Source organism: Enoplosus armatus, chromosome 8 (assembly GCF_043641665.1).
Source record: "Enoplosus armatus isolate fEnoArm2 chromosome 8, fEnoArm2.hap1, whole genome shotgun sequence".
Taxonomy (NCBI): Eukaryota; Metazoa; Chordata; class Actinopteri; order Centrarchiformes; family Enoplosidae; genus Enoplosus; species Enoplosus armatus.
Genome location: NC_092187.1, coordinates 2,084,639 through 2,098,654, shown reverse-complemented (window position 1 = coordinate 2,098,654; position 14,016 = coordinate 2,084,639). Strand labels below are relative to the sequence as shown.

General features: G+C 42.8%; 1 pseudogene; it reads right to left on the bottom strand.

Moving 5' to 3' along the window:
* Window positions 1–882: 882 nt before the first annotated feature.
* LOC139289320 (protein-glutamine gamma-glutamyltransferase 2-like) lies at window positions 883–10,749 on the bottom strand (annotated as a pseudogene).
* Window positions 10,750–14,016: the final 3,267 nt, after the last annotated feature.

Below are 14,016 nucleotides of genomic sequence, written 5' to 3'. Positions count from 1 at the left end.
GCCAAGACAGAGAGGATCTAACTAAAGATGCTACCACGTTACCCCCCCCCCACACACACACACAAGCCTCTGAAGTCAAAGGCGTGGGGGAAGTCAAAGGCAACTAAATGCCCTGTGATATGGATCACCAGGTCCTCCACTGTCAAGGCTGGCAAGGTAACACTCTCCGATCATTGTGATAAGAGTCCTGCTTCCATAGGTGTGGTTACATCCAACCAGATAACACAAGATGCAGTACATTAAGTTGCGGGTGAAAGTTCTTGACTTTGGGAATTAGACTTCACCAGCGGATGGAGTTTACTCAGTTGCCAACGAGATATATGATTGTAATCAATACATTTAGACTTGATTTATTTTTTTTATAGTTTATAGTCTTTTTTTTTCATTTTATACCTATAGACATATGTTTATGAATGTATAATTTATTGGTATATGTTGCTTTTGGAATGGTTTTTTGATAATTTCCTATATATACTATGTTGGTTTGTGATATTGTCGCATGTGGTATTGGTATTATCTTGAGTCAGGCTTGGAGGCATGCACCTATCCAGTAAGTCATAGCCGTATCTACTGGTGACATGACTGAGTTGCATTGTATTCTTTCCATAACACATTTTTATGTGTAATTTGTCTTACATTATTACTGCCCCACTGATGCAAACATCATACAATATCATGTTCATATACTATGTGTTTTTGTGTATATTAGTATAGTACATGTATGCAAAACCTTGGTATAAGTATAGTCTTGTGTAAAAGGATATTATAAAGGATATAATCATGTATGGTAAAATATAGAAATATTGTACGATCATACGTGCAAAGAATCTAAATCATTCAGAGTCATTGAGTAGAGACTGCCTCTGTGCATAGAAATGAATGTGTGCATAATGAAAAGGTTAAAGAGGTTGTCTTTTGTTGTTGAAGCTTTCGAGGACAGGCTCTTCATTGTCATGCAGCCACGACAGAGACTTTGTGGAAGGTCCTGGAAACGATGCTGGGGCTGTGGCTGTGTGTGAAAGTGGCCATCAGCAATTTAGTGCCAGGTGAAGTGGCCATGATGGCCACCTTGTTCTCGATCTTCTTGCCTGGATGCAGGAGAACCAGTCTGGGAGACAGAGAAGAGAGAGTTGATCGTTTCCAAATTTCAGCTCTCACAAAGACACACTCAGAATATCTCTCTAATAATCAGCCCTGAAACAGTCTGGAGATTCGCTGTTTTGCACTGGAGTCAGTAATAATATTGGACAATGAATAAAAGGGCCAATTGGCAAGATAGTTGATGTTCCACAGCACAAAATGGTCATAATATACCTGTGCGTGTGTGTGTGTGTGTGTGTGTGGGGGGGGGGGGGGGGGGGGGGGGGTGAATGTTGATTAATACCGCCAATTATTCAACAAAACTTTGCCAGGTACAGAGATTTTTCCGGCTCCCAGAGCTCACGTTCTGCCCATTCTCAAGCCAAGAAAGCAAATGCCAAGGCAGTTTCATTGTTCCAGTATTCAGCGTGGTGATGTATCACCTCTTAACTAGATGCTCCTGCTGAAGCTCTTCTCTAATTAGCTAGCTTATTCCTCTCTGGGGCGGAACCTTTGCTTCATTGCCTGTGCCAATGAAAAAGCCACCACGACTTCCAGGGGACTGAAATAAGAGGGAAATGGGACCAAACAGGTCAAGATGGATTTAAAACTTTTCAAACTTCCGTTGAAAAAGTTTGTCCAATTAAGGCGCCATGAAAGGGGTAGAGGAGTAAAACACAAGGGATGGGAGAGGAGGACGAAGTCTTAATCACCACAAACAACAGCAACGTGCAAGTATGGAACACAGACCTTTGCACGTGCTCAAAACTGTAGTGATGCTTACATCGCAAAACATATGTTAATAATAGAATAAGTGAGGTGATTCTTCTTCTTATGTTTAATAAGGAGTTGTTTCAGGACATTTCTGTCGAGTCCAGTGGATTAGATTTGTGCTAAAATAATCAGGAATGTTTAAAGAATAATACAAAATTTGAGTCTCAGCTGTAAATGTGAGAAACGGGTTATGGGTTATCCACACATTTTAAGAAAGATCAGCTTGAAAGAGTATAGTATGTGCTATTTTGAATAGATGGTAACCGTAACGGTTCAAAAAAAAAGCGCTTTGCACGACTTGCATTCAGGCGTAACAACAACACACCTGACAGCATTCCCAGACCGCATTCCTCGGACACTTAAATCACAAACTCTTTTCCTCCTGGCTCAAACATTCAGGAAGCATGGCACACCCCTGGAATGTGACAAAGGGACCTGTCGCTTCAACAACCCGGAAATATCACTTGAGAGTGATGATCTCTTGTATTCCTTGCTTGACAGACCCTAACCTGGCCGCGTGTTTGTCCCGTAACAAGCCAGATCCCTCGACCATCAGCGCAGCTCCGTGGAGAGTTTTGGCGAACACATTGATGAAGGTCACCTGGGCTGTGCGCTCCCTCTTCACCTGGATGCTGTCCCCTCCTTCGATCTGTGGGAAAGCCACGGCCGCACGATGAGACACGAGACGACAAAAGACTTGACAGTGAGCTCTGGTGCTCGACACTAACACTTCGGCCCTCGCTGTGCTGCGTGGTCACCAGCGGATAACTTGCTCTAAAAGATGGAAAACGTAAAGGGTTTTTACATCCGCACAGACGACTCTTTCTGCGGTTGCTGTTGCAATTTGACATTCTTGTTTTTGCTTTGCTTCCGCAGGAAGTGAAGGTGGAAGTATTCGCGCTCACAGCGGATAGAAAACCTGTTGTTTTGGATGACAGGAAACGTAGTATTCTTACGAGTTTAAATGGGGTTTTTTTTCATTGTTAAATAGGTGAGAATGAACAAATGAGCACTGAACATTACCAAAACTAAATGCATTGCTAATATAGAATATGTTGTTTTTTTTTACCTTTACACCAGTACCACGCCAGCACAGTACAATGTAGAGCCCATTGTAGAAATCAACACTGATTTCAATAAAATATGCAGCCAAAACCACAATAGACAAAGGTTATTCTTCTGACAATGCATTCGAATTGACTTGTGTTTAGGGACTGTAATTGCATGTAAGGCATGCCAAATGTGATGCCACTGTCTAACTACTCATGGTAGTGGTATACTGATCTCAAGTCAGCTGAGTCAGTAGAGATTAACATATAATGCAACATGTGACCACTGCCGCATACGGTATCATCCATCTAAAGTGTGGAATCACGACATGACGTGTGCAGCTGACACCCACGAAAAAAGAGATCAAGGAGAGCTGAAGATGAAGGAGAAAAGGAAAGGAAGACAGCACCGCATCCTTTATTTGCGATAGCTGTAGGGAGGAGTAAGGAGGCTGGACGCTGCTCTACCTCGATGGTTATCTGTGGTGAGCTCATGTTGAACTCCTGCGTGGCCAGGGCTCTTTCGTCAGTCCTCACGTCCTTTACCACCGCTGCCACGTTCACAATGTCGTCAGCCGCCAGGGCCGACTCGTACTCGGAGGGAGGGATGGTGTGGCGGAGCAGCAAAACTGCAGGGAGCGTAAAAAGGGGGCGCGGGACAACGAAGGAATGAGAAACCACTGCGAGAAACAAAGCAAGTCCAATAGAAGTTGCAAATGATCCCTAGGGTTGTATAGTAGAAGTGTGACTATGCCAACAGAGTAAATTGTCCACTAGAAATTAAATATGATTAAATGAGGTAATCCAATAATAGCGCCAGAGACTCTACATATCCACACTGCCTATGTGCGGAAGAGCGAGGCTCCTCACCTTCACCCGGCTGTATGTGCACTTCTTCGTGCGTTTTCCAGAAGCTCTTCTGCGGGCCTCTGTTGTACTCTTTCAGCTGAGCGTTGAGGTGTTCCGTCAGCACCCTGGGGCTGCTTGACTGGTTCGTGACCGTCACACACAAGATGATGCTGTCGCCCACTGATGGCACCCCGTCTACGGTTAGGGTCACCTCCAAACTGGGTGACATTCCTCCTGGAGATGACGGGGAGAGGTGTGTGCATTGTTGCGGTTTTGGCAAACAGATGAAGAAAAGATTTTGGTTTGTTACAGGTGCAAGTTAAACTACTGCCGTTGGGGAAAGCTGTGCCTATTTACGATCATAATAATGAGTACAAGCTGCATGAATCCAGACTAGCTAAGACTAATGTTCACACATGGGAAAGTTGTGGTCTTAAACAACTTGCTTTGGTGGGAAAGATAAAATATATTGAATTGAACTGAGCTCAATACCAATAGTAAAACCTGTCAGTGGCGAAGCAGGACGTTTCAATATACTGCTCACTGCAGAATAAAGCATCAAGAGTTTATTGTGTCTGGAATAGTAAATGACTGGATAAGGGGGGTGACTTCAGACACAGCATGAATATATAGTCGAAAATGCTTTCGTCCAAAGTTCCTTAGTTCCAAGCATATTGCTATTTATTAGCATATACATTGTGTCCTGTGAAATTGTGAAATTATGAAGCCAAAAGAGTGACTTGACGTGTGTGTTTGTGACAGTATGGTTTATAGGAAAAAAAACAAAACGTACCCGTTCCACCATCCACTGGGCCACTGGAGTGCAAGGTAAAGCCTGTAGAAGTAAACACTGCTGTGAAAGTGAGAGAGGTTTTGGCATGAAAAAAGGGAGAATGGTCAACAGCTCATTAGGAAGATAAATGGATACTTTCTGGCAAGAGAAGAAAAACTGGCTAAGCCTGCATGCTGGGAGCTCATTCTTGGGCCGATGCGGCTTCATTTATGGAAACGCACTACCTGTTTCTTGAAAGCAGGGAACAAAGACCAGCCAGAGAGTGGTGCATTTGTCTAATCAAACGTAGGAGGGATTCAAGTTGAGGTCTGAGTGATGTAGAGAGCTGTTAATTATCTGCAGCGCAGCTTGCTTCAAATGACGTTTGCCTCGAGCAAATTATTCAGACCGCGAGACGCAAAGAAAGGGAAAGCTGTGGGACGGCTTTTCCTTGTAATAGCAGACTTCATCATGAACGTTTGGTTTTTTTTTTTGTCTTCCCAGTCCTGCACTGTGTCTCCATGCATTATCCTTCACCTTTCTGGGTGCATTACAAGCCACCTGTAGATCAGTGGAATAGTGCGCAGCCATTGGCAGAACACACACACACACACACACACACACAAAACCTCCCCTGTGAAGGTGCTTTGTTTCACAGCCACTGACCATTCGGCATGCTCACTGTTACATTGGCCGCTCGTTGTCTCTCTGAAAAAGGAGAGAAAATGGGGAGAAAAACTTTAGAACATGTGGAGAACAAAGATGGGTGCTCACAGGGTGCTTTTGTTACACAACCACTGACCTCTCCTCGCTGCGCCTTTTACAGTGCCTGCTGGGTGGCCCCCTGAAAAAGGAAAGAAAAGAGTTAATGCTTAATGCCACGTGTGGAGAACAGAGACAGAAAACCCTCTTCTACTCTCTCTACATATTGCAAATCTCTCTCTCTCTCTCTGGGAAGCCTCAGAGAAGGAGGACCTCGTCTTACTTTTATTGCTCTTATAAACCTGCGTCAGATTCTCTGGCCTGTCTGAGCCGAGGCTCTTGGTGTAGATCAGCTGTCCCACCAGCTCGGCGTCCAACGACATCCCCACCACCTCTCCGTCACGCACGACCAGCCGTATGACGTCGGCGTCAACAGAGGCGTAGACGAACGGGGTGTCATAAGGGGCGCCGAGGCAACGCTGCCCGAGGGCAACTACTGGGCAAGGGCCACAGCAGAATATCCCTGCAGAGAAACATGTGCATATTGTTGCATACCAGTTAGTTATCATTCAGAAATAAGTCCGTTATCCATTATTTAGTCAAAAAGGAAGCTCTCATGTCACATTCAGTTTTGATCATGTACACCTAACAAGGTAGGTGTTCAAGATTCCTGTCCAAATTTGACAGGAATCATTAAATTCATTAAATTCAGAAAGTTAAAAAAGAAAAAAAGAAAAAATGAAATCGATTGTGTTGAAGCCCGCTCGGGACAGGGACCCACCTGCACTCTTCTCCTGGGGGGTTGGGTCCACTATCTGCCAGCCATCAAACCCTGCACCGATGTCCGGTCTCCTCATCCAGCACTCCACCCACACATGGAAGTTCCTGCGAGAGGACACACAGGTATAGATGCATATAAAACAGTCACTAGGTTTAACAAACCAACAATATACTGAATTGTGAAAAAGAATCAACACGGTGCTTCTTGACAAATTCAGTTAAAATGCAAATCGTCAAATCATCCTGATAGCTATAGTTAGCTTTGCGGTTTGAGAGCAAGAGACACTGACCAAATGCTGTCCTTTGACAGGTTGAGCTTTTCCCCCGTGCTTGAGTAAAATTCTTTAATTTTCAGGCTGCCGTCACCGTCATGGGCGGCGTTAAAAACTGTCACCACCCTGGAGGGAATCCCCAGCACTCTCATCACTAGAAACAAAAACAAAAAAGTCAGTCTTAAACACGAGATGGACCAGGATTTTGAAATCATCTGAAATGTTAAGCTTGCTAAAAGGAAGTAGCGATGATGGACATATTTTAAAGGTCCTAAAATTTAAATAGAAACCCAAACAAATGCAGATAGTTTCGGTGTACTAGTTTCTACCACAGCAAAAAAGGAAAAGCAAAAGCGAGTTTACTGAAAAGCAGGAGGTAATTGTGGCTGTAATTATTACTGGGGAGGGGGTGGAAATTGCCTACATATCTACTCTGGAGAAATAAATCCAGTACGAATGGAGCAAAGTTTGTAGTAACTAAAACTTGAAGGCACTTTTATAAAGTTGGGGTGACTTGCAAAACACATATTTAAAAAATAAGTCAAAAATCAAGCAGTAGATGCGTTTTAGTCCCAATGTCCCCCCAGCTCCCATATTTCCCATGATGCAATTCAACAGCGTGTTTCGTGGTAAAAGCCCACGCCTTTCAAACTCCAAATCTCCTCTTTGTAATGCAGATTTTCTGTTAAATATGTTATAAAAGTTTTCACGGGCTGAGGAGACAAATAAACACATGACAAATAAGACAGATCCAGTAGCCTTTATGGTCAGAGAGTCATCAAAGGTTTCAGCTTTTGACAGCGCTCCTGATGGGCTAAGCTAAACCTACCTAAACGTTGCCACATGCAGTGGTCTCTGCTGCTGTATTTACTGATTTCGTTACAGTTCAAGTAGCCTATCCTAAAAATGTCAATAGGTGGTTGGTTGTTGCTCCACCACAAGCCTCCAGAACTGCTTCCGTGCTCCCTGTCATAGATTCTCCTAGTCTCTGGAGCTCTAAAGATATACCCTCATTTGTCTCCTATAGGTGTTCAGTTGGATCGAGATTTGGTGATTGTGAGGATAACTAGGATGATTATAGTTTAAAAGAAGTTTAGGTGGGTTTAGCTTATCCTATCAGGAACAATGAAACCTTTGATAACTTTCTGAATGTGAAAGCTGCTGGACTATACAGGCCAATTACAATTCAATGAGATGTAGGGCAATTGCTCTGCAGTGGAGGCAGCTCAATAACACTTGCAATAAATGCCACCCATGATGTCGGCATAAATATACTCTTGTGTCCCAATTATTTAAAGTACCTGTGCAGAGGACAGATGCAAAGACCCAGCACTGTCCATAGCGCACGGGGCTGCAATTGGACGAGGCCCAGCGGCGAAGGATGTCAGCGCTGCCGCTCCAGTCCGTAGGCTTGACACCGCCTTCGTAGTCGCCCTTCCACCTCCCCTCCAAAATACCCAGGTCATCGTTGCAGTTCACCTTGGACAGGAGGAGACACATTACTGACCTGTCTTTCTTGCTTTCCCTGTGCAACTGCAGAGAAAATTGCTCTCCGATAAAGTCACGTTATTGATACAATTAGTTATAAATGTAGCTTGAGAGGGAATGCACGTGCATGTTTGCATACATACATGCATACATACATACAGTATTTCTCTCACCATAGCACAAATCACCCTGCTGAGGTAGACAGGGTCTGCTCGTTGAACGTAGTCTCTCTGTTTGTCATTGAGGTGCTGGGGGCTGACCTGCAGGATCTTCAGACATGCCTCTAGGACCCCAGGCTCATACTGCACACATGGAAACACAAATGCCGCCGTAAATCCTGCAAATGACGCTGTCCAAATTATGCATGATCCATTCACGACAGTTGAATGTTGTCGAGTGTCACCTACCTGGCCAAACGACCAGGGCCGCCTACTGATGTTCAGACAGGTGCCCATGTACACCAAGCCATAATCACTCTTAATGTACTCTTGGATTTGGACATCCAGCGGCATGTACACTGGATCATCTGAAAAGCAATGGCAGTGGCGTGGGATGACTTCTATAACAAGGTAATGGCAAAAACTGTACACAATACCGGGACGTGTTACTACATGGACCCACCTTTCAGCCAAGGATTGCAGAGCAGCACAAAGGTTCCCACTGCGTAGCTGATTCTGTTCTGTGTTGTCTCTACGTGGACCAGGAGGTGATACAGAGCAACCGAGGACAGAACAGGGGAGCAGATGTGTATGGCGACTGACCGAGGATGCACGTCGCCTGGGTAGATTTTGGCTGACCAGTCTTGGGAGTTGGGCTGCCCGTCAGAGAACTGGACTGGGATCATCTCTGACAGACCGCCTGTGTGGTGAAAAGAAAACACCCGCTGCTTACTTAAAGCGAGACTATTTCGCTTTTGAATGAAGAAATAACATCACTTCCCTCTTGAAATTAAAAAGTTGAATTCATGAGCCGTCAACCATCATCATCGACACGCACATTGCTCAGTTCAATACACTCAGGAGTGTTGCTGCTACAGTCTCATTTGTTCTGGTATAAGCAAGCACCAATCTCTGGGTCTGAAAAGTGCCTTAAACCTGCATTCTTTCTAGAAGTCTATGAGGAAATGACCCTACTTCTCACTTACTTTATTTCCTCAATAAACGTTTTCCTAATGAGTCGAGGTCTCAGTCGCTAGTTTCAAGTCTTCTTCAACACAGCATGATGTTCATTTTGTAAATGACGGCCCAATTTAGAGGGAAATAATAGGATAAGCAGGGTACGCTTTAGGGTGTGGCTACCTCGGGATTGTCAACTCGCTACCATGGCGACCTGTCACTCAGGATAGCGACGCTCAGTTGTACCAAAAAAACACTCTAGGAGTCGGCTGTTCAAAACGGTAGTCCGCAAACCAATGGGTGACGTCACGGTGGCTACGTCCACTTCTGTTATACAGCCTATGGGTAAAACCAGTAGCTCATAGTGGCTACTGTTAGCCAATGTCAGCAAAATGGAGCATTACAGAGACAGCTGCCTTGATTACTTGAACTGCTACCTCTTCACTATGTTTTCGCATTCATCATTATCGCATAATTGTGGCCACAAAAGCAAAAGTTACATAGACTCACTTCAAGCCAGTAGGCATGCAAGGTAAAGAGTAAAGACTCTAACCATCTGCGATACTCAAGAAGCCTGAATGTGGCCCTAGTTCTTTTTTTCATTTATCTAATTTTATGAGAGAATAAAAGCCTACCATCACCTATAAAGCTCAACAATTCCCATTTGTTTCATCTGTATACAAAAAAGACAAAAAAAAAATGAGATGAAATGTTGAACTAAGTAAGTAAGAGAAGAGTCATGAAGTCAGTAATACATGTGTAAAGTTTACTTTAAAAAATTAGCTAAAGATTTGCCACTTGGCTGCTGGTCATAGCAGACCAGTAAGGCCGTAGCAACAACACTCGAGCAAGGGTGCTTTTTTTTGTATTTCTTATGAATATAACTTTTCATTCGTAAGAGTAAGACTGTTATTTTTTTCTTTTCTTTCATATATACATTACATGCTCTTAAAATGTGAGCAAGACGTCATCCTATCTTTGATACCTAGCCGAACCTCCAGGACCAGGCTTTCAGTGTGAGGATTCCACGACGGGCTGCGAAACAGCAGAGTGACCTTGAATGGTTTCCCCCGTCGCACCACCAGGTGCTTTTCGCTGAGCCCCCGTGTCTCATGGGAAACGTGGTTTTCGCGGGCCTCGAAGTTGACCAACCTCAGTCGGCAGTGGCCTTGAAGAACAGATGACTTATTATGAAAACCATTGGTCTGAAAACACTGAAAGAGGGGAGTTTTGGAGATGAAGGCCAAAGAAGCCAGACATTTCATTTTGACACCAAATGTGTTGGATGAATCGTAGGATTTCTGGCTGTTGTTGGGTAAAAAAAAAAAAAAAAACTGCAAAATGATGCAATATTTTTGACCAGGAAAAATGTAAAATAAGAACAGAATGATTAACTCTGCCGATGTTTCACATGTTGAAAAACTTTACTGCCTCTCTGTCACATACCTCTACTAGACCATCCTCACATTCTGTCACATACTCTGCTTTGTAACCGTGCTAGTTACATTCATAACTGTACGGCCTTTGCACATTAGCACGTCAGTGACTAAAATACTTGTGACGCCAAACCCTCGTTTAAACAATGTAGTACAATAAATATACAGATTCTTCAGTAGAACGCCCTTGATAGAAAGGCAATCATGACAAGTCACTCGTTTAAACTCTATCCTCTCGATTTATGTTGAATTAATACTTGTCTTGAATGATGAGCTTACCTCAAAACCTTAAGCAATTATATCAAAGTCAATTAAAGTCGCTCAAAAGCACGCACGCGCCTTTCCCTGGAGAAGAAAAAGTTTCAAGTTGAACATGATTCGCAGAGTGAACTCACCGCGGATGTTGCGTCTTGTCTGTTGAATGCAGTCCATGGTCTGACAGCAGGATTTACAAGCGACCCGAAGGAATGGCAGGCAGGCTCCACCTTCCAGCTGATAAACATCTCACTCTCCCTCTTTTTGAAACTTTTTTTTTTTTTTCTTCTCTATCTTCTGGACCAAGCCCCAATAGGAATGATTTATTAACAAAAGTAACAAACGCAGTGTACTTGCAACATGCAACACCGGTGGGCTCACCAAGTGTATAAAGTGTGTAAGGGCACTGCAAGACCCAGGCCTAAGCACACCAAACTCAACGGGAAAAAAAGGGGGTCTGAATGCACAAGGGAGCCAAAACAAGCGCAACAACATGCCTGATAAATCCAGTGCAGCAGCGCTGTAATCAATAGGACCTGTTTAAGGCACACGTTTTAATACGACCTGTCAGGGGTTGCTGATTAAACCCTGTAGTCATTTTTCGGACTGTTTGTGGCGTCACAGTGAACCTCTTTCTGGTGTCTCTGTCGGTTTTTTTTTTTTTTCCAGTCAGTAGTTCAGTTTCACATTTAGTGTTTTAAAATAAGAGGGTTCTTTGTCATACGATGGTCGCTGGCTAGATTCTGTAATTTACCGCATCACTGCGAATACTCATCACTGAAATCACGTTTGCCCCACTGACTGGGTTCCCTCTGTGCTGTCTTGGGTGCAGGGCTCCCTTTAACAGCATACATTAGAGTCTAGGCTATTTACTTTTATGTAATACACAATGCTGCTGCGAAATTTGCTCGTTTTTTCACATTTTATTTTCTAGCTATTTAGACATTGCTGTCACTGGGTTTTGATCGATGAAACAGTTAACAATTCACGATTGAGGCTCCCCATAGCAAAGGAAAATTCAAGATGAGATCTCCTAGACAAAAATGCTCTCAATTGTCACTCCTGAGAAATACACATGGTTCGGTCCAACAGATCCCCGTGTGAGTTCTCTACGTTTTCTTACAGGTGTCTCATTGTGAGTAAAGAGAAAAATGAGAGTGGTGCAGGATGAATTGTAATGACTTTTCGCTTTTCATCTTGCGCCATCATGAGGTCAAAACTCAAATTTGTCCTATAATTTGGTTTACGATCACGCTATCAACTGCTAACTTTGGCTCCATGTTCTTGATTTATTTTAGAAAAGGGACTTGGTTTAAAATATCTCCATATATGCAACATACAACACAACATATCCGTCCGATTTGTGATCGTGATTAATCAAGAGTTCTCACATTTACACACACCTTTCTCTGGAAAAGAGAAAGTTCATCTAGTGTCACATTCTTCGCTGCAAACTCACTGCCAGTTATTAGTCAAATAACGGATTGGGGGGGGGGGGGAAGCAGTATTTTGTACGGTACAAACTCCATTAGGATGACATGTAAAGTTAATGCATTATGAGTTCAAGCCTAAGGGCATTTTCACACACTGACAGATAACTCCAATGCCAATCAGCATGCATGCTTACAGCAACCACATACATTTTCTTCAGGAAATGTAGTTTTAGTTTGATGTTGATGTGTGTTTGTGTGTGTGTGTTGACTAATGTGTGGGGGGCCAGCACACGTCCCGAGCACGCCTTGCTCTGGAAAGGTGTAGGAAGTGACTGAGGGGATGACAGCTATCCACCTACACACTGATAAATTTGATAAGTGTGACTGCCATTTCTCACTTAGGAGGTAGCAATCTGAAGAAAGACAGGACAACTGCTGAAGGCTGCTGAAGAGTTTTTATTTGTATTGTATTTAATAGAATAGTTTGACGGTTTGGGAAACACGCAAACTTGCTTTACTGCCGAGTTAGATGTTAAAATCAATCCCACTCTTAGAATATTTAGAATAAAGACATGAAAACAGCAACTAGTTATTTTTTACCTCTTGGTTTTTAGAACAGATTAAACTAACTGGATATAACTTAGTTCATTAGTTCACGAGTTAAATTATTCCTTAGATTTAGACCTTACATTTAGTTGACTATGTAAGATAACTTAAAGGACTTTAAGTTGACCTGGTGTACTATGTTCTACTGTGTTGGCTCTTTTTACTCAACAAACTTATAGCAGAACGGGATTTGAATTCATCAGGAGTTCATCAAAACAAGCTCTCAGATATCCCCCAAAAAATACACAGAGTAACTGGAAAAATAGAAACTCCTGTGCAGCGTGTTTTTCTGTCCTCTCTGTGCTGTCTTGGCTGAAGGGCTCCCTCTAGCTGCACAGGCGAGATTGTATTTCCTTGTAAGTAAAGAATACTGCTGCAAGATGAGTTACTGGCTGGTTATTTCTGGCTCAGCGCCTCATTTTTCTAATATCGGTAATAGCAAGTTATTAAGTAAGTTACAACAGTGACGCTGAGAAGTAACTGCAGGAGTGAGGCGGAGCTCCCTTCTCGGTGCCAAGATGACATGTTCAGTGTCAGTCAAGACAAAAGAAATCACCAGACTTCCGATCGCATCTGACTCTTTCTCCTGCTGACTCCTACTCACACTGGCTCACTTTTATGAATCACTGCTTTTACTTAAAGTATACGTGTACTGCTGGAAGTCTATATCATAGGCTAGTGACATTTTTTTTAATAAAGGATTTGTAGCGTTTCAAGTCGACGGCGTAAGAATGTCATTGTATGAATAGACTGGTTTCATTCTTCTTACAGAAAGACAAGATGCGGTGCAAATGGGTCAAACCAAAATAGTTAACTTTTTATTTTTGTCAAAGGAAATTTGATACAAAAGGGCATGTAAGTACAAACCTGTATTTTCTTTATATCCAGTATGTAGCAACAAAAAATAAAATTTGTAAAACAAAAAAAAAACAAAACAACAGAATAATTTGGATTTGTTTTTAAGTTGCTGGATAAGTTTCCCTTGAAAGCACTTTGAACAGCGACTGAAGCAGGGTTGTAGTCATTTCACTTTCCTTCTGTTAAACCACAGCAGTTTCATGGCATTTTGTCAGCAGATTGTAAACTTTTTTTGGCGACTTCAACACATGAAAAAGACACCTTTGTATAAAAAGGAACACCTTATAGATATTTATAGTGCTTGGATTCAACACAGCCCTGACCCCATATTTCAGAAAACCCCCCACTTGTCTCCTTAAATTTGCTTTGATTCCTACAATTCCCAAAGAAAAGTATCGCTTTGTGAGTTTTTAAACTGAAGGTGACTTGATTTCAACCCTGGTGCAAATGTTATCTCGAGCAAAACTCCACAAAAACACCTGAAAACATTGCATTCTTCCACCATGACCACACACACACACACACACACACACACACACACACACAC